The 22,584-nt window shown below is 39.3% G+C and overlaps 1 protein-coding gene across 4 annotated transcripts in view; it reads right to left on the bottom strand.

Moving 5' to 3' along the window:
- ALCAM (activated leukocyte cell adhesion molecule) overlaps positions 1-22,584 on the bottom strand; it is a 173,766-nt gene that overhangs the window by 121,037 nt on the left and 30,145 nt on the right. The window lies entirely within an intron of this gene.

Below are 22,584 nucleotides of genomic sequence, written 5' to 3' on the forward strand. Positions count from 1 at the left end.
TGTACCCTCATCTTACACCCCAACCTGGAGCCCCCTCCCAAACCCTGACCTCTCATTTCTGGCCCCACCCCAGAGCCTAGGAGAAGCCCCGAGCCTCCATGCCCCCCCCCCCGCAGGGCTGCGTGTGGCCTGCAATGGATTTTTTTTGTGGGTCAATGGCCCCTGATAGAAAAAAGGCTCCCCACCAGTCTTAGAACTATATGTAAAAACATCCATACTTACTGTTATTTAAACCATACACAAACTACAAAATTAACCAAAATAAAAAGCCCAAAACACACAAAATCATCAGTTCAGCACTAGTTGACTATCTTTTTTCACAAAATAATTTCACATACCTGCAACTAAGCAAGCATCGTTACAGAAAGAACTATGATCTGACTAAACTAGAGATTTATTTACAGATGTATAGCTGAAACTTTTTCTTTACCTTGGTTTCATTATTAGCCATGTTATAATGAAATATTCCTTGTCTTTAGATAGTCTTTGTAAAGATACTTGGAATCCTTCTGGCATGAGCATATTATAAATATGTAATAAAATTATAAGAAATTACCTTTACTATACTATTTATGTAAAGCTGTATATTAAGGAGCATAAGCAGTACTGTCATGTGCAAAATAAAATTTGGACTGTATCCTACATTATAAAATGTAATCCCAAACATTTTTTGCTCTATCCAGCACATAATGTTTTTATTACGATGATAAACATAAAAGGTTCAGTAGAACACAGTTAATCTTCCAGATTTTGCCTACATCTATAAAATGTGTGTTAACAGTTCTTTAGAGTGGGTGACACCACAGCCAGGAAGTAGATCAATATTAAAAACAGACACCAGCTGTTTAAATATATTTTTTTTACAGTGGTTTCTACCTAGTTTAATAAAACAGTCTCTCAGCAGAAAGTCTTCCAGAATATCACCTGCATATGGAGCATTTTAAAATGTTTTTTAAAAATGTGAAGTACAGTTCCTTAATATTCAATAAAAATACTTTAAACATTGAACAGCAGAGTTTCAGGATGTAAAGACAGTATTCTAACACACTGAAACCTGGGTTACAGTCTAACTGGACTTCCATACTTCTAGTGTCACAAATGATATCCCTTTTCAATAAAAGCTTGTTCAAGTCAAATTGACTTAGTGATAGTAAGAAATTTATGACTGGTTAGGGCTTCGCAACAGAGAAGCTACTCCTTATTCCAAGAGGGGATAACCCCATTGGTTATGTCCACATAAGGCCAGCCTCACGATATGAGGCCATCTGGTCATGCCCTGATTTTAGGAGGAGAATGACCCATCGCTCTTTCACTTCCCTATATCACTCGCTCACCACACTGAGCACTCTCCTTCTCCCTCCTATATTGGAAATCATCCTTCTAACAGCTGACTCTGCTGTTCTACATGGTATACATCAGGACAATAAAATGAAACTTTGTGAAGAAAAGAATGGAGCAATATAGAACTACTGATGGAAGGAGTGGATTAGAGGGTGAAATTAGTAGGAAAGGAAACTAATTAGATTAAACATCTATCCATATAATTGGTTTAAAAAACCTGATCTTTTAATCATTTGCTCTGTGAATAAACATGGTTTATTCTTAGGGGTTCTCTTTGGGTTGGGGGGTGGGGGGAAGATGGCATTTGCATAGTCTTAGAGCAATGAAGCTATGAGCAGTTCTCTATAAGTTTCAATTGTTCTTCCTTTTATCATTAAATGTTTTCAAGGTTGTTAACAGCTACTACTGCACATGCTGTTTTTTTTCCTAGAGTTCTGATGGCTTTAGATGCATTTGCTTCTAAATAATTGATGTCAGTTTCTTTATTTCTCTTTTCATCTGCTCCAGATTTGTAAAAAATTTCAAAAATATTAAATAAAGGAATACTGATAGTTGTCAAATGCCTAGCATCAGATGAGTTTTTTTTAAAATGTATATCCAAGATGTTTAGGGCGTAATAGAAAAATCTAGCCATGTTCAAAGTTGTTTGCTTTGTAAAATAGGAGCTAAGATTATGCCAGTCAGAACTCCTTTACTGTATCCAAAGTCACAGCTAGATCCCCAAGGAAACTTCTCTGAAAGAACATACAATGACATCTCACAAGCAGAACGAACAAGAAACTGCTGAGATATGTGAAGGTCTTCTTTGAAACCTTGCTTGCCAGCTGTTATATGCCTTCCCTCATCTCCTGCCAATTCTAAAAGTAATTCAGAAGATACTACAGCGCAATGCAATCACCGTTCAGTCTGATACAGATGTCAAGGGATCAGCTCCATATCCTTTGAAAGGCTTCAAGCATATTAAACAACCTTACTGTTTTCTCTCCTTGATATTGTTCAATCTCCGGATTTTATTAAGACTCCAGGTGTTTTCAGTTACAAAGTAGAAAATGTTTTGTCCATTTCTACAAGAAAATCCATTTTATGTATTCAAAATACATATTTGCTTTTTATACTATAAAACCTGGAAAGCTCCAGTTGTTGGAGGAATGTATTTCAAGCCTTTTCAGTTAAGGATGACTCAGACAAAGACCTAAATCCAATATTGTTTAAAACATCAATGTTTGAGAGATGCTGAGGTAGGGCTCAAAATATGTTTTGTTACATGACTAACGTTCAGCCTTGGAGGAAGAGTGTTTCAATTTAATCTTTTCTGGTATATGAAGCATTTTTACACACACAAAAAATTGTTTAAAACTAGCTGTAAAAAGTTCACATTTAAGTTTCAAGATCCTAACACTCTGGTCTGACATTTTGTTTCATGCCTGGATTATCCCTCAATCTCCATTTTGGGTACGAAAATGGTTGAATTTTTTTTTTTTTTTTTTTAAAGGGGGGAGGAATTCCTTTGACTTTTTAAAGTGAGCTGAGAGATTGTCAAAAAGCCCCAGAAGTTGAAACACTTCACACAACTGGAACCAGGCCAACACACACACACTGCCAGTGCAAGCTTTCCGATCCATCATGTCAATGCGCCTTTACTTGGACAAAAGAGGAAGTAACTAAGTATTGTATTATGTTAAACGGATCATATCCGATCATCGTTTGGACTGGCACAATGTGGTGGGGAGAATTAGCTTTATTATGGATTTTTGTTTATGATATTATATGCACATATACAAAAGTAAAAAGGAAAGGAGTACTTGTGGCACCTTAGACACTAACAAATTTATTTGAGCATAAGCTTTCGTGAGCTACAGCTCACTTATACAGAAGTGTAATTCACCTTCGCGCCAGATAGTGGCAAAAGAGGGGGAAAATTTGCCACTGCCATATAATTTGAGACCTGAGGTTTCTGTAAACCTACTATATGTAATAGAATATCAGGGTTGGACCTCAAGAGGTCATTGAGTCCAACCCGTTGCTCAAAGCGGGACCAATCCCCAGTTTTTGGCCCAGATCCCTAAATGGCCCCCTCAAGCATTGAACTCACAACCCTGGGTTTAGCAGGCCAATGCTCAAGCCACTGAGCTATCCCTCCCCCCTAAACAGTAGTTCTGTGTAGTCAATTATTTGTCTTATTCTCTCATGCATTCCATCCCTACTATAACAACTTCAAAGTAACCACTGTAATATTTTATTATAAGTATATACAAGAATACAAGTATCAGGACTTTAAAATACAAACTAGGCAGCCATAATCCTTTTAAAAATATATCTTTGCACATGTATGAACATTTTGTCCTCTTCGTCTTCATTGGCTAGATAGAATTCTAATATTCACAGTGGTGATTGTGATCTACATCACAAACTGTACCAACTAACAAGCTTTGGTACACTCCCTGATGACTAAAGTGTCATTTTCAGATGATTTCTCCACTCCACAGTTCCAGATATTTTTTTACATCTGCAGAATTTCAAGACTTTAACCGCTTGAGTTTGTTCAAAAGGGTCTAACTTTAAAGATCTAAAATAAGAGAAAACACTGCAAGACAACTTTACATTAAAAAAATCGAGACAATATTTTGCACAAGACTTCTAGTCAAAGCTACCTTAAAATTAGCCTTTGATGTTAAAAGAAAATTAAGTGTAAAGCAAGCAATCACAATACAATGTTTGGGTCCAGGATTTAAAGCCAATGATAGTTATTCTGCAGGTTCTCGTGCTGTGTATCAGAGTACAAGACACTGTATGTTTAAATCCACAGTTAAAAGCATATGAATGAAGTTACTTTATATTCAGATTTCCTAACAAAAAATGTGGAGCTATCATTTACAAATAGAATGTGAGGGAAGCACTCTTACTGACAAACTGCCCTAGCTGCCATTGACTAAATACAGACCTTTGTTCTGAAATGAAAGACACTCCTGGCAGAGAGCACAACACAAACACAGTGTAATAAGTCTTCAGATATACCCGATTAAGATTTTTTGCTGGCAACATTGTAGATAGCATGAATACAAATACAAAAACAATCCTACATATGTGATTTGATATAGTGTACGGTTAAAGAGTCATTCAACACAGACAGGTTCTTAGGTCCCCTAACGTCATTATCGTACCACTACTTGTGTTTGTCCTTCCACTGTAAAGAAATGAGTACAAAAACCAGACTTTATATACAAAGCTTACAGTGATTTGCCATACTGCTTTGTTTTTTTCCTGGCTTAGAGAAAATTAGGAGCTTTATTGCTCACTTCATTCCTTACTTCAAAGTCAAAGAGATCAGATTCTGAGGAATGAAGTGTTCCAATTACTATAATTGTTACTTTAAAAATATGGTAGAATTCTGTTATTTTCTAGATGGTAAAACCTTATAAAATAAGCTAGCATGAATCTTTTACTTTTGAACAATGGCAACCTACAATAGTCCAGCTGTGTGTTACCTCCCAAGGTAAGTTAGCACATTCACTCTTTAAATCTATTAGTGGTTTTTTCCATTTGATCATTCTGTTCCCACTAACTATGAGGGAAGTGGTGAGAACAGATGCCCATAAACAAAGGAAAGCCATTAGGTATCATTTTATAAATTATAAGAGGGCTTGTCCCAGGCTGTTTGAGAATCAGCTCCTCATATTGGTACATGAGAGCACAAAATGAACAAGTTTTTTTCCAGTGAAATGCAAAATAGCAGGGTGTTGCTTTTTTGGTACTCAGAAAATTAACTGACTGCTTATTTTCAGTAATGCTGGGTACAAAGTAGTAGATGAGCAGACAATATTTAGAAACAAAATTTATATACAAGGTCACTGTGCTCATAGGATGCTGTTTTGGAAGTTATTTTCATTGAGTTCCTTTTATACACAATTTTTGAAAATTTATTTAGGAAAATAAAAAGCCACATATTGCAGCTGATATTGTAGCTTCTAACTGATGAAGAAAGAAGTTAAGAAATCACACATCCTTCAATTCTGCCACATGACAGTTTTCATGTGGACAAGCATCTAACCCTCACATTACCCTTGTCAAACCCTCTGTCTCCTGACAGTGATAAGAATTACCCCATCTTACAAAATTTCACAGCTATTACATTTCCCAAAAGCTTAGTGGTGTATGATATTCCAGGGTGCAATCCATACTAGTGAGGGGGTGTGTCACTCCAAGCCTGCAAGGTTGGTGTCTCACAACGCTTTGCTGTTGCCACTTCTAACCTGTGTTGCTCACAAACAGCCTACCAGAATGCAGGTCACACCCCAAGTGTCTGTGTACAGCTTACAGTCATAGATTCATAGATATTAAGGTCAGAAAGGACCATTCTGATCATCTAGTCCAACCTCCTGCACAGCGCAGGCCACAGAATCTCATCCACCCACTCCTATGAAAAATCTCACCCATGTCTGAGCTACTGAAGTCCTTAAATCATGGTTTAAAGTCTTCAAGGAGCAGAGAAGCCTCCCTCAAGTCAACCATGCCCCATGCTACAGAGGAAGGCGAACAACCTCCAGAGCCTCTCCAATCTGCCCTGGAGGAAAATTCCTTCCCGACCCCAAATATGGCAATCAGCTAAACCCTGAGCATATGGGCAAGATTCACCAGCCAGATATTACAGAAAATTCTTTCCTGGGTAACTCAGATCCCATCCATCTAATATCCCATCTCAGGGGATTTGGCCTATTTACCCTGAATATTTAAAGATCAATTACTTACCAAAATCCCATTATCCCATCATACCATCTCCTCCATAAACTTATCGAGTAGAATCTTAAAAGCAGATAGATCTTTTGCCCCCACTGCTTCCCTTGGAAGGCTATTCCAAAACTTAACTCCTCTGATGGTTAAAAACCTTCGTCTAATTTCAAGTCTAAACTTCCTGGTGGCCAGTTTATACCCATTTGTTCTTGTGTCCACATTGGTGCTGAACTTAAATAATTCCTCTCCCTCTCCTGTATTTATCCCTCTGATATCTTTAAAGAGAGCAATCATATCTCCCCTCAACCTTCTTGTAGTTAGGCTAAACAAGCCAAGCTCCTTAAGTCTCCTTTCATAAGACAAGTTTTCCATTCCTCGGATCATCCTAGTAGCCCTTCTCTGTACCTGTTCCAGTTTGAATTCATCCTTCTTTAACATGGGAGACCAGAACTGCACACAGTATTCTAGGTGAGGTCTCACCAGTGCCTTGTATAACGGTACTAAAACCTCTTTATCCCTACTGGAAATATCTCTTCTGATGCATCTCAAGACCACATTAGCTTTTTTCACAACCATATCACGTTGGCAGCTCATAGTCATCCTATGATCAACCAATACTCCAAGGTCCTTCTCCTCCTCCGTTATTTCTAATTGATGCGTCCCCAACTTATAACTAAAATTCTTGTTATTAATCCCTAAATGCTTAACCTTACACTTCTCACTATTAAATTTCATCCTATTACTATTACTCCAGTTTACAAGGTCATCCAGATCCTCCTGTATGATATCCCGGTCCTTCTCTAAATTGGCAATACCTCCCAGCTTTGTATCATCTGCAAACTTTATTAGCACACCCCCACTTTTTGTGCCAAGGTCAGTAATAAAATGATTAAATAAGACTGGTCCCAAAACCGATCCCTGAGGAACTCCACTGGTAACCTCCCTCCAACCTGACAGTTTGCCTTTCAGTAGGACCCGTTGCAGTCTCCCCTTTAACCAATTCCTTATCCACCTTTCAATGTTCATATTGATCCCCATCTTCTCCAATTTAACTAATAATTCCCCATGTGGCACAGTATCAAATGCCTTACTGAAATCTAGGTAAATTAGATCCACTGCATTTCCTTTATCTAAAAAATCTGTTACTTTTTCAAAAAAGGAGATTAGGTTGGTTTGGCACGATCTACCTTTTGTAAAACAATGTTGTATTTTGTCCCATTTACCATTGACTTCAATGTCCTTAACTAATTTCTCCTTCAAAATTTTTTCCAGGACCTTGCATACTACAGATGTCAAACTAACTGGCCTGTAGTTACCCGGATCACTTTTTTTTCCTTTCTTAAAAATAGGAACTATATTAGCAATTCTCCAATCATTCGGTACTACTCCTGAGTTTACAGATTCATTAAAAATTCTTGCTAATGGGCTTGCAATTTCAGGTGCCAATTCCTTTAATATTCTTGGATGAAGATTATCTGGGCCCCCCGATTTAGTCCCATTAAGCTGTTTCAGTTTCGCTTCTACCTCAGATATGGTAATATCTACCTCCATATCCTCATTCCCATTTGTCATGCTACCATTATCCCCAAGATCCTCTTTAGCCTTATTAAAGACTGAGGCAAAAGTATTTGTTTAGATATTGGGCCATGCCTAGATTATCTTTAACCTCCACTCCATCCTCAGTGTTGTTAAGCGGCCCCACTTCTTAGTTTTCTTCTTATTTATATGGCTATAGAACCTTTTACTATTGGTTTTAATTCCCTTTGCAAGGTCCAACTCAACTCGACTTTTAGCCTGTCTCACTTTATCCCTACATGTTCTGACCTCAATTAGGTAGCTTTCCTTGCTGATCCCTCCCATCTTCCACTCCCTGTACGCTTTCTGCTTCTTCTTAATCACCTCTCTAAGATGCTTGCTCATCCAGCTTGGTCTACAACTCTCATTGCTGGTGGAAGCCAGAGTGGCTGATGTGTGCTGACATATGGCTGAGGTCAGAGCTTCTGGACCAGGACTTTGATGACACCTGGCTAGAGTGCCCTTTGTCTTTGAGAAGCAGGTTCATACGCACTTCCCAGACTTGTCTGGTAGACACACAACTGTCAGGATTTATAAAGTTCATAACTTATGAAGTTATTACCTACATTTCACCATGATGCTATTGACTAGCAAGTTATTAATTTTCAAATCATACGCCACAAGTCATATTTTATACAAGGATTACTACAATAGTGTGTAGGGTGTGAATACAGGGATGCATTCCATCATGCATCATGCACTGGAAAGAACATCCACCAATCTTAAAATGCAAATAAAAGTTAGTCTCTACTTTCATTGGGGGGCAGCGGAAAAGTGGCCTAGACCTTTTCTTGTAGTCCTGGAAGATGCTGCAAGACATCGCCATGCCATAACACATTTATTGAGCACCATCGGACATACGCTACTGGATCCTCACTTGATACTACCCTCCACCTCTATAATTTCCTTTCCTTGTGTGTCTCAATCTCTTCTCCAGTTCCATCTTATTCTTCCTTCTCCTCCCCAGTTTACATTACATAAAATCAGTAAGTTTAACTGTTTATCACTATCCAACACAGTCTGACCTATAATTTTCTGTTTTTTTGTTTTGGCCTGAACAATGGATCTATTTCCCCTACTTTTGAAGTGTAGTTCTGCTGTGTAAAGTGACCGAGTGTTAACATTTTTTTTAAATTGTTTAACAATTTCTCTTCCTGTCCAGGTTCTCTTCCTGTCCATCCCTCTCTTTTTCACCTACGATGACAAAAGTAGCCATTAGACCTTGGGGGGCAGATCCTGACCTGAAACTTGGTACGCAAAGCTACTGAAAATCTGTGATAAGAACTCACCTTGAACCAAGTCTAGCTTAAGTTTGGTACTAGGAAGCATTTTCTCTTTATTTTGCTTGTATGCATTTCTGATTTTAATGCCTTAGTACTTGTTAAACAGAGCATAATTGATATGGAGTACAGGTAATTTCCCCACCCTTCTAACTAGCAGGCCTGGAAACGCAGCTCTAATTCTGAGTGCCAAGATTGGTTCATTTAATTATTACAGACATCACCAATAATTTAGGCTGAAAGCCAAACTGTGCCCGCAGGTGTCATGTGTGCAATCTTCATGGTCTTCAATTGGTTTGCGTACACATAACTGATTCAAATTCCAATTTGGTGAGGATACACAAAAAGAAAATAAATCCAACTTAATCCCTATTAGTTGGATTGATTCTGCAGAGGAAAGAAGGAAAAAGCAGTAAAATAAAGTTATTCTGTCACTAAGGTAAGCTGATATGACTGAACACAAACAGGAATACATCTGTTGAGTAGGAATGGCACCATTTTCACTCACTTTACAAAGACCTGCACCTTGGAATTTCTTGATTATTGTTACATATGCATATATTGATTTATACCGACTATCCAATTTGCTCTCTCTGTATATTGTTGTAATGTGTTGGGGAAAAGATAAATAAAGCAGATTTAATTTAAAAAGACGGATGGTCAGATATCCTGAAAGGCATTACTCGTGCTATAAAGTTAAGTGCGGACTACAGGGTTTGTGGCATTCACAAAAACAATAGCTCCTGTAAAGCATTGGAATCATGCCACTATTCATCAGCTAAAGTAATAGCTATTAAGTGAAGTCTTTTAAACTTATAAACTTGTACAAGTGCTTATCTGTGATAAGCAAAGGATGATAAAACACCGGTTGTGTTTGTTTTGCCTTTAAGACCAACTCTAAAATGAATGACAAGGCAAAGCAAGAAAATTTTATCACTCAAAAGCTAAGAGAGTCTTCTTATTAATTTTCCTCATTTTCCTTATTGCAAGACAGGGTCTCTTTGCATGGTATAGTAAGGTACACACCAGTGCATACTGCCAGTGCAGTTCAGCAGGATTTGGTAAAACAAAAACTGCACCACTAGAATTCTAGTGAATTAAGATTTTTAAGAGCAGGGGTTTTTATAACGTATTTTTAAACACATTTTTATTCCAAATCAACTTTTGTCACACACAGAAGAGCACATCTCTTCAAAAACACGTGGTTTTCTTTTTCATTAGTATCACTAAAATTCTTCCCAAAGGAAATTCAATTTATTTATAACTACTTGCTTATGTTGACCACAATATACTATCTAGTCTCAGATTATCAGTAGATATTTTAACTGGAAAAATAAGACTCAGGTGAGACCACTTCCATTTTCTAGCCTACAACAATTTTTAAGAAATTCCCTCTGGGAGACATTTTATTTTTTAATGCCTTCCACCTTATCCTCTACAACAGATTTAACAAAAATTGTTTTGCAGGTCACTGTTCTCTCCCTTGTCGCTAATTTTTTCCTTGCTTAAAATGCCTGTTGGTGCTCTCTAAATTGATCACGTCTACCACAACATGCTCTAGTCTAACGCTACAGGTAGAACCATTAGAGACCATCAGGAGCACATTGCATGTCTTCTACCTCCCATTTCAGAACTCAGTGTTGTGGATTTGTTATCATTCTGAGCAGGTGTGGATTTATTTTAGGTTACCTTTCCATACTTTTCCTTTCCCCCCCTCCACCTCTAATCCCTGTTGTGCTTAAAAAGTTTTCCTTTCAGAGACATCCTGCAATCGATTGGCTTAGTGGTCAGATCTTTTTCTAGCTCCACCATCTGCAATTGGATATTTTAGTGCCACTGCTGCTTTTAGGCAGTGAGGTATCTTTCTAAAATCATCACTGACAATGGCAAAATATTCACAGAACCCATATCTATGCTTAGATTCCACATTTAAAAATATTTTAGCTGTGTATTTTTCTTCTAAACCTCATTAAAATGTAGATTAATGTCCTCTGCTTCTGCTCGGTTGATAATACAATGAATTACATTTATTTTTCCTATATGGATCAGTGCACATCACTATCACCTTCACTTTCAACCTTCACCTGTCCCTACTGTTTTTAATAGTTTTTTCCCCAATGAGAATTCATCACATCATATTACAAAATCGTGCATTATGCAGCTTTTTTTTTTGCACCTAACATGTTCACATATAAGCCTACTACTTTCTGTAGCAATTTTAGAACAAAAAATAATGCACTCTAACTAGGAGAAATCTAACTCCACAATAGTGGAAATTCCAGATCTGAGAGACTGAGGATTTTAATATAAAATTCTTTTGTTCAACATGCAAACTTTAATAAAATCTGCTGATCCTACTATTGGTTGCATAGGTGCCAATCTTTTCTCTTGATGCTGCATGCAAGTGGAATGAAAGTGCAGAACCTTAACTGAATATCAGCTTAAATGACTATCAACTTCAAAGTTTCTTCTGGTGCATTTAAGTGCTAACAGAATTAACTAAAGCACAAATGTCCAGCTTGACAAACAAATTTAATTACAAAACAGGACAGCTGGTGAAGTTTTAATTTGGACTTGTTCTTTCTGTGAAACACCACACATACACCTATGAAAACTACATTCAAATGTTAAAATAATAATTTAAGATAAAACTAGACTAGTTGTTGCTGACATAAATTGTAGATTAAAACAGCCAATCAAAAAGGAAGGTAGGGGAGTGTGTTTGTGTGGGGGAGGTGAAGGAGGGGCAGCAGCAGGGGAAGTTGGGGGCTTTTTTTGTATTTTAAGATTGAAAATAGTCCCAATACCTTTTATGTTTTAAGCAGATAAAAGCTGGGTGTCTTTAAATGTTCATTACCTAGTACAGTTGAGCCCATCAATTTCAAAGGCTCACTGCCGGCACAAAATTGAGCTGCCCCGGCAATGGCCCTTTGAAGAGAAAATGCCACCAGCAGGACAACAGACAATATGACTGTGCTCAAACAGCCCTTAGCGTGCTAGCAAGCAGCTGAGCAAACATAATGGAAAAGGTGAAAGATTATTATTTACCAAAATGAAGCACACACCACCTGAAAAAGTTTCTTATTTAAAATAACAATTTATCATCAATATTTCATTTCAAATAGCCTTCCTCTCAGCACCACTCCTCTTTATTGGATGATCCCAAGCAGGTGCTTCCACAGCTGGTGTCACTGCCACTCTTCTGCTGGTCAGCAGGAGGCACCTCCTCCTTCCGTTTCAATGGGCAGATGATATACCTGTTTGTATTTTACTTGTTCTCTGCTGGTCTGTTTGGAAGCCTAGGTGAGTAACAGACTACATACATCTTTCACAAGTCAATGTCATGTGCAGACAGTCTTGTGATGGGCTTTTATTTCTGAGGTTATTACAGGGCCTTGCTTTTTAGATTTTTAAGGCCAGAAGGAGCCATTGGATCATTTAGTCTGATACCAAGGGCTGATAAATTTCACCTGTTACCGCAGGACAGAGCACAATAATGTGTGTTTGGATAAACCACACCTTCCAGAAAGGCATCCCATCTTGATTTGAAGACATCAAGAGATGGAGAATGCCCTTCTTTCCTTGGTCGTTTTTTTCCCCAACAGTTACTCACCCTCACTGTTTAAAAATGCGTGCCTTACTTCCACTTGTTATGTTATTTGAAGATTAAATTCAAAGATAGATTATTGACATCCTACCTCAACTGATTTCTCTCTCAAAAACAGGCGAGGTTATAGGAAAGAAAAGCTTTCAGGGAACTGGTGTCACACACCACTTTTCCAAACTTCCAAAGCCAACAATAAGGACTATATCCTACTCCGACATACAGGCAATAAATCTGCACTTCAGTCAAATGACAGATACTCATCCTTGCATCCAAAGCCTAAATTCAGCTTTAGACAAGTACCAGCTAGGTAATTCTGGTTATGTTAAACAGTGTTATATATAAGAATTTAACTTGGGCAAGAGGTTGGATTATATTGACATTACAAAGAAAAAAAAAAAAAAGATACTTTCCTCTAAACATTTCTATACGGAATAAGTGCTCCCATGTAAAGACACTTTATTGTAGTCCACAAACTACTTAAAGGTATTCACACTAAATTCATTTTAACAAAACTGGGAATTTCAATATGGGTTGTGAGTCAAGCACATGCTATGGACAAATTCAGGCCTGGCGTAAGCAGAACTCGACACCTGCTTATGCCTGGGCTGAATCTGATCTTACATAGGCCAAATGTTGCCCTTGGATCAGAAGAAACATGGGCTTCTGGATCTTACACACCAGGATGGCCAAACTTACTGACCCTCAGAGCTGCATACGATAATCTTCAGAAGTTTGAGAGCTGGGCATGCCGGCTAGGGCTTGGAGCTTCTGCCCTGCAGTGGGGTGGTGGGGCTAGGGGCTTCTGCCCTGCAGGAGGTGCCTGCCAAGCTCAGGCAGAAGTCCTGAGTTCCAACAGGTGCGTGCTAGAGGACAGAAGCCCAGAGACCCCCCCCCCACCCTGCAGGGCAGAAGCCCTGAGCTGCCCCCTCCCCCACCATGTGCTAGATGGAAATGAGAGGCGTGGGGCTCCACGAGTTTTTTTTTTTTTCCCCCCAGTTTAAAGGAGCCCCATGCAGCTCATGGGACATGGTTTGGCCACCCCTGTTCTACACTGTTCATGTGCTGACAAAGGCAAATATAATTCACAACTTTTGACTTAGTGACAAAACTGCTAATTGTGTTGTAAAATGAATACTGCTTGAAATACTACGATACTCTTTTCCTCTCCATATTTTACTTACAAACTCACATCTACAGTATGGAATTGGATAATAAAGAAAAATATCTAAGTCTCATGTCATCTTCCCTATTTGTGGGATTTCACAAATCTTCACACAAATATTGTTGCCACATGTTATCTACCCAAACAATTCATTTTCCTTTTGAAGAAGACCCACAACTTGCCACCACCACCTTTTAAAAGAAAATTAAAAATAGGAGAAAGGTCTCAGATGCCCTGGTATATGTAATTTTAAAGAGAAAACAACACAAAGATGAAGTAATCCACAAGAGTTCAATGCATTATATCTTCTGCTTTGGGTGTTATTTGATAAATTAAGATGCATAAGCTAACTTGTACATAACATTTCTGAAAGGATACAATTATTTATGAGATTTCTAGCTGTAACATTATTTGAAGTTTTCTTCTAATTATGCCTGCCATAGCTTGTAAACATCAATAAAGAATGTGCATTAATAAAACACAGCATTTAGGGCTGGAAATCATGCCCTGCATGAGTGGCAATACAGCACTTTAAGAATTAGCATGGTAGAATTTATCAAACACAAAACTAGAACAAGTTCGCAGGAATGCACAAGTGCCAGCTGATAAAAGTGTGGCTATCAGTCTTGTGAAAATATACTGTCGCTGAAACGTTTATCATAAAGGTATTAGAGCAAATTGTTTTTAACTCTCAGCACTAAAACTTCAGTGCTTAGATACAATGGGGACAGGTGCTACATAAAACCTCAGACAGGACAAATTATAGTGCATTTCACACTTTGAAAATGGTGGTTAAAACAGCCGTACCGATATAAACCAAGGATATGGATCATGTACGTAAACAATATTTGACAAAAAAAAGTTTCAGTAATTTGCTGGTTTAATAATTTTGGTAGAATAGTCACACATGACATGCAGGATACCATTTTATCATAGTAATTTCATGGCAATGAAGTGTTGACAGTTAGTCCTCCACCACATTAGCTCATTGGGCTTCCGTGTTTGTTTAGAATCTGATGTGATAAAGAAAGTTTTTGTTTTTTGTTTTTTTTGTTTTTTTAAAAAGAAGCATTTCTAAAGGTGAAACTTAATTCACTGTATGTCAGCATCAATGTAAAGAAGATTTTCAATGAACTGAAGAAGATTCAATTAGAAATCAGAACGTTTCAAAATTTAGCTCCTCAAGCCAGGGTGAAAAATGTATTTATATATGTAACACTGCAGATAGGCACTTCTTATAAATCCCATTGGGTGCCTAAGTAGGTTACGTACTTAACTTCCATTGAAGTCAATGGACATTAAGAGCTGTACATTTTTAACTGTATTATTTAAAGTGCCACCAACAAAAACTGCAATTTTATTTCGGTGAATATTTATGAAGAAAATTATATTAAGGAAACTTACTATTTCTATTCTATTTCTTTGAATTTTAGAAAGTTCAGGATGACTCAGATTATAGACGGATAACCTGAAACTAAAATTCTTTCATAAAAATAATAAAAATCGTTATTATATACTGAAAAGACCCCACATTTCCCATTTTATTGAGAGAGACAGTTGTTAATTGGAAGGGGCTGATGAGTCAAAAATATCTCCCAACACTTGCTGGGACTTCTTCCCTTCGAATGTGGTGTTTTACTGGGGGCCATTTTTATAAACATAATGGGGAAAGTTTAAAAAACAGCAACAAAATTTTACTCCTAAAAGTCAAAACATAATTTACCTAAAAATAAAAAGTGAAAGTTAGAACCAACACCTAAAACTATGCACCTTACACCGTTTTACACAATTCACCATATACCACTTTGAGTACCCAGGCTCTTTCTGTGTAGCGGTTGCAAGAAATACTGTAGCAGTTGTAAAAAGAAAAGGAGTACTTGTGACACCTTAGAGACTAACAAATTTATTAGAGCATAAGCTTTCGTGAGCTACAGCTCACTTCATCGGATGCATTTGGTGGAAAAAACAGAGGGGAGATTGATATACACACACAGAGAACATGAAACAATGGGTTTATCATACACACTATAAGGAGAGTGATCACTTAAGATAAGCCATCACCAGCAGCGGGGGTGGGGGGAGGAGGAAAACCTTTCATGGTGACAAGCAAGGTAGGCTATTTCCAGCAGTTAACAAGAATATCCGAGGAACAGTGGGGGGTGCGGTGGGGGGGGAGAAATAACATGGGGAAATAGTTTTACTTTGTGTAATGACTCATCCATTCCCAGTCTCTATTCAAGCCTAAGTTAATTGTATCCAGTTTGCAAATTAATTCCAATTCAGCAGTCTCTCGTTGGAGTCTGTTTTTGAAGCTTTTTTGTTGAAGGATAGCCACTCTTAGGTCTGTGATCAAGTGACCAGAGAGATTGAAGTGTTCTCCAACTGGTTTTTGAATGTTATAATTCTTGACATCTGATTTGTGTCCATTCATTCTTTTATGTAGAGACTGTCCAGTTTGACCAATGTACATGGCAGAGGGGCATTGCTGGCACATGATGGCATATATCACATTGGTAGATGCGCAGGTGAACAAGCCTCTGATAGTGTGGCTGATGTGATTAGGCCCTATGATGGTGTCCCCTGAATAGATATAGGAATCCTATTTTCGACGTCTCCGACTCAAGGAATATTTCCAACACACCTCTGACCAACATATTAACCCACAGAGACCTTCCTACCAACACTACAAAAAGAAGGATTCTGGGTGGACTCCTCCTGAAGGTCGAAACAGCAGCCTGGACTTTTTCGCCGACGTGCACGAGCTGAAATTGTGGAAAAGCAGCATCACTTGCCCCATAACCTCAGCCATGCAGAACACAATGCCATCCACAGCCTCAGAAACAACTCTGACATCATAATCAAAAAGGCTGACAAAGGAGGTGCTGTCGTCATCATGAATAGGTCGGAGTATGAACAAGAAGCTACTAGGCAGCTCTCCAACACCACTTTCTACAAGCCATTACCCTCTGATCCCACTGAGAGTTACCAAAAGAAACTACAGCATTTGCTCAAGAAACTCCCTGAAAAAGCACAAGAACAAATCCGCACAGACACACCCCTAGAACCCCGACCTGGGGTATTCTGCTACCCAAGATCCACAAACCTGGAAGTCCTGGACGCCCCATCATCTCAGGCATTGGCACCGTGACAGCAGGATTGTCTGGCTATGTAGACTCCCTCCTCAGGCCCTACGTTACCAGCATCCCAGCTATCTTCGAGACACCACTGACTTCCTGAGGAAACTACAGTCCATCGGTGATCTTCTTGAAAACACCATCCTGGCTACTATGGATGTAGAAGCCCTCTACACCAACATTCCACACAAAGATGGACTACAAGCCGTCAGGAATAATATCCCCGATAATGTCACTGCTAACCTGGTGGCTGAACTTTGTGACTTTGTCCTCGCCCATAACTATTTCACATTTGGGGACAATGTATACCTTCAAATCAGCGGCACTGTGATGGGTACCCGCATGGCCCCACAGTATGCCAACATTTTTATGGCTGACTTAGAACAACGCTTCCTCAGCTCTCGTCCCCTAATGCCCCTACTCTACTTGCGCTACATTGATAAGATCTTCATCATCTGGACCCATGGAAAAGAAGCCCTTGAGGAATTCCACCATGATTTCAACAATTTCCATCCCACCATCAACCTCAGCCTGGACCAGTCCACACAAGAGATCCACTTCCTGGACACTACAGTGCTAATAAGCGATGGTCACATAAACACCACCCTATATCGGAAACCTACTAACCGCTATTCCTACCTACATGCCTCTAGCTTTCATCCAGATCATACCACTCGATCCATTGTCTACAGCCAAGCTCTGCGATATAACCGCATTTGCTCCAACCCCTCAGACAGAGACAAACACCTACAAGATCTCTATCATGCATTCCTACAACTACAATACCCACCTGCTGAAGTGAAGAAACAGACTGACAGAGCCAGAAGAGTACCCAGAAGTCACCTACTACAGGACAGGCCCAACAAAGAAAATAACAGAACGCCACTACACATCACCTTCAGCCCCCAACTAAAACCTCTCCAATGCATCATCAAGGATCTACAACCTATCCTGAAGGACGATCCATCACTCTCACAGATCTTGGGAGACAGGCCAGTCCTTGCATACAGACAGCCCCCCAATCAGAAGCAAATACTCACCAGCAACCACACACCACACAACAGAACCACTAACCCAGGAACCTATCCTTGCAACAAAGCCCGTTGCCAACTCTGTCCACATATCTATTCAGGGGACACCATCATAGGGCCTAATCACATCAGCCACACTATCAGAGGCTCGTTCACCTGCGCATCTACCAATGTGATATATGCCATCATGTGCCAGCAATGCCCCTCTGCCATGTACATTGGCCAAACTGGACAGTCTCTACGTAAAAGAATGAATGGACACAAATCAGACGTCAAGAATTATAACATTCAAAAACCAGTTGGAGAACACTTCAATCTCTTTGGTCCCTCGCTTACAGACCTAAAAGTGGCTATCCTTCAACAAAAAAGCTTCAAAAACAGACTCCAACAAGAGACTGCTGAATTGGAATTAATTTGCAAACTGGATACAATTAACTTAGGCTTGTATAGAGACTGGGAATGGATGGGTCATTACAAAAAAGAAACTATTTCCCCATGTTTATCCTCCCTCCCCCCACTGTTCCTCAGACGTTCTTGTCAACTGCTGGAAATGGCCCACCTTGATCATCATTACAAAAGGTCCCCCCGCCCCCCCCGCACTCTCCTGCTGGTAATAGCTCACCTTAAGCGATCACTCTGGTTACAGTGTGTATGGGAATACCCATTGTTTCATGTTCTCTGTGTATATAAATCTCCCCACTGTATTTTCCACTGAATGCATCCGATGAAGTGAGCTATAGTTCACGAAAGCTTATGCTCAAATAAATTTGTTAGTCTCTACGGTGCCACAAGTACTCCTTTTCTTTTTGCGAATACAGACTAATACGGCTGCTACTCTGAAACCTGGATACTTTTATCTTATTCATTCAAATGGAGAGAAGACTCCTGGTGACACTGATTATGATTTTTTTTCCTAAGCAATACCAATTGTAACTCAGGCCTGTAAGAGTGATAGATTACATTAATATGGCAAGGGCATATTGCCTATGCCCCATTAAAGCTTGTGAAAGTATTAGATTGTCAATATGGGGGAAAGGTCACTTACTTTATGTTGATGTTTTGTGACTAAACTTGAATAGCAGCCCATAATCAAATACTTTCCAGAGTAACATGACACGATCCATTAGATGGCAATATGAACAGCAAAAATTAATATATTTTCAACTGCCCACCCGGTATACATTTATGGAAAATTTCTTAATTAAAATCCAGTAATTACAACTGTTGTCTTCAATTTTCTTTACCCCAAGTGAGAAAAGTGCGAGTGAAAGATTACCTCTGCTATGCACGTAAAAGGTACATGCATAGTTAAAATCTGAAATACAGCTGAGGCCCTTTTGCTGGCTTCTGATGGAAAGATTCAATCTGGGATGTTTTTCTGTACTTAACAGCCCACGACAAATGAGTACCAAATTTCAAGATTCCAGCTCAATGGGAAAATTGGGTCCGCCAGTCATTTGTTACAAGCGTCTGCAATATTCAGATGCAAAGAGATGATCACGATGACAAATAACTTTAGATGCTTAAAAAGCTCTCCCAACCTAATCAAATGAATTTCTGTATCCAGAAGGTTAAAGCTCCCACAAAACACTAACTCCAGTAGCTGCACAAGGCTTCTCCCTCATCCCCCGTCAAAAAAAATGAAACCCAAGAATTAGAAATCTAATAAGATTTTCTTCAAAGTATCCTTGAAAGAGTATACACCTCTGGGTTTTGCTTTAGCCCAGAAATGTGTAGAATTCTTTAATCACCAATTAAAAATGTTCATACATTCACAAATTAAACAAGACCCCATACGTATAGCATCTAAAATGTAGAGAAAGTATTTTCTGCATTGTTGACATGACATTAAGAAATATTTGAGGTCTATACTGAATGTGTTCTCATCAGATACTTGATAGCCTTCAATGACAGTCAAAACAGGAGTTTGGTCTTACTTTGCCTTAAGTTTGCTTAAGGGTCTCAGATGAGATTGTAGTTGGGGCTAGTCTGTCCTGCCACTTGTACCACCGTAGCTATACTTCTATTTTTACACCTTCCAGCTTCAATGTAGACATATCCTCAGTCAAAAAGACAATCTTTTATCCAGGCAAGGGTCCATTACCACACCACACCAAACATGAAAGACACCACAACAACTTTGGCTGAGAGTGCTGTGTCTGCGTAAAGGAAAGGACAGTAAAACCACACAGTCTCCTACTTTTCCATATCAAGGTGTAGGGTGACCTGATTGACTGGATTTCAGTCAATTAGATAATGCCAAGCATTACTGAGTTGTTCATTTTGTCCAAAGATGACCAGTAAGCCACTGAGATCTTCCAAGAGCCCAGCTTCATTCCACAGACTTGCCACTTGCTTCTGACCAACTTGTTAGACAATGAATGGCTGTCCTACTTAACTACTGCGAAGAGTCCATTTATGTAAGAATCATTTTACTTTTTGTGAGCTACCCTGACACAAGCTATTAGAAAATAAGGACTAAGAGAAAGCTAGAGTGAGACTGGACCTAAAGAAACCTAAGGCGAGGTCTACACTACAGACTTTACAGTGGCACAGCTGTAAGGTCTCCCGTGTAGCCATCTGTGCTAATAGGAGAGAGCTCTCCTGCCGGCATAATTAAACCACCCCCACGGAGCGGTGTTTGCTATTTTGCAGGAGAGCCTCTCCTGCTGACATATTGCTGTCCACACCAGCACTTTTGTAGGTGAAACTTATGTCAGTCAGGGTTCCCCCCCCCACACCCTTGACCAACAAAAGTGCTAGTGTAGACAAAACTTAAAAATCAGACAAGAAAAGATGTTGCCAGATAGGTCACATCCAATCTATGGTCTTGTCCATACAAGGAAGAGGTTATGGATATAGCTAAACCAGTAAACCCTCCTAGTGGTTTGTACAGGCACTACACCAGCAAAGGGGCTTTTTTGATGGTGTAACAGCAACTACGCTAGGGCTTTTATAGCATAGCTATGTCTGGTAAGGGTGTAATTTTTCCTACAGTCCTAATGGATACAGCTCTGCTGGCAAAACTTTAATGCACAGACCAGGCCTACAAGTAGAACACAGCGAGTGTGACCAGAACACTCAGGAGTGCTGAATAGGTTTAAGGGTAAAGTTTTGTGTTGTAACATGTTAATATCTACAACTGACCCCATCTACCAAGCACACCTTGTCCCTTGCTGTAACTGGAGAGCTATTTCAGCACAAATTACAATGGAAATTTACACCGAAACCTTTTAAATTATATGTAAAATCACTTATACTGCAGTAGTGCCCAAAAAGCCCAGCCAGGATCAGGGCTGCAACGTGCCAAAAAAACTTGAACACAGCTAGCTGCGAGAATTAATGTGAATTGCAGGACACATTGATCATCAACACTTTGAATGCCTGTCTGAGTGACGCTTGAAGGTCAATCGTTCCCGCAGATGCAGCCCTCCTCCCGTGGTGGTGGTGGTGGGGCCTGTGACACCCCATCTGCTGGAGGTGCGGCTGGGGTGTCACAGGCACTGGGATCAGTCTGTCACCCCACTTTCCGGCCTTGGGAAGGGGATCCCATGGCTCTCCCCAACATCTTCGTCCCCCTAAGGTCAGACCCAATGCCCCGGAGCTTCGGGAAGCTTGTCCCTTTCGTGGAGGAGCGGTGTCATAGCAGGTGGTCCCGGACGCCCCATCCACTCATACAGTCCCTGCCCAGGGAATTCCTACCACTACTTATTTGCACCTTCTTTCTGTAATTGTTGTAGCTTTCACAGCAGTGTGGTTTAGAAAGAAACAAATGAACAAAAGGTGTTAGCTTGATTATTGCTGCCAGACCACAAGCCTATTTCTCTTGTCAAGAGAGTGGATATTTTCCTAGTAATCTGAAAACAGTTATACTTCAGAAACCTGTCCCATAAACTCAAAAAATAAGAGAAATTATTGTAAGGAAAAAACGTGGACCCCAAATGGTATTGTTAAAGTAAATTCAGTAATTCATGTCCTCCTATGTATGAGGGCAAAGAAAGGCCAGAATTAGCTGGAAAACTCTGTACTAATGGCCAGAGTTTCTACTGAATCATCCCAATAAGAGTGGATAAGTTTGTCTCCCCCTGCAGCAGGGTTGTCCCTCCAAAATGCATGGACATCATGAAAATGGGATCTCAGAGCATCCATCAGGAGATATGCTTCAATGGATTCCCCAGATACAACTAGGCTACACCTATTCCCAAAGAGGGCTGGGGTTAACATTTCATGTTGATGTCTGGATAAACTCACAGTTAGTATTAACTTATGCAAACTCCCAGCAAATCTGGAGGGGGAATAATTCCACAGAAAGTGGTTCTGACCCATCTCTACTTTTTCCTGGTCCTATTTTACCCTTCAAAAGCTATGGAGTCCCAAATGCATATTCATCCTGCTCAACCCAACTTTTAAGTAAAGAACTGTGGTTTTTCCCTCTTTTTACCTTACTGCTGCAAACAGAGGGGAAGATATAGGATTTGGGAACATCATCATATACATTACATTATTCTCTCATCTCTGAATTCTGAATAAATTGAACTGCCAATAAAATATTTTATGCCATCGATTTTAAATTAAAAATAGCTTGCATAACTGATCAGTAGCAGAAATTCATAAAGAAAAAATGAATTTAATAATATTGACTACACATTGAACCACATAAGGTTTACTAGTAATAAAACACCTAATTATCACTGGACATAACTGTACTTCATTTTTATGCTATTTT

The sequence above is a fragment of the Dermochelys coriacea genome, chromosome 1 (genome assembly GCF_009764565.3).
Source record: "Dermochelys coriacea isolate rDerCor1 chromosome 1, rDerCor1.pri.v4, whole genome shotgun sequence".
NCBI lineage: Eukaryota > Metazoa > Chordata > Testudines > Dermochelyidae > Dermochelys > Dermochelys coriacea.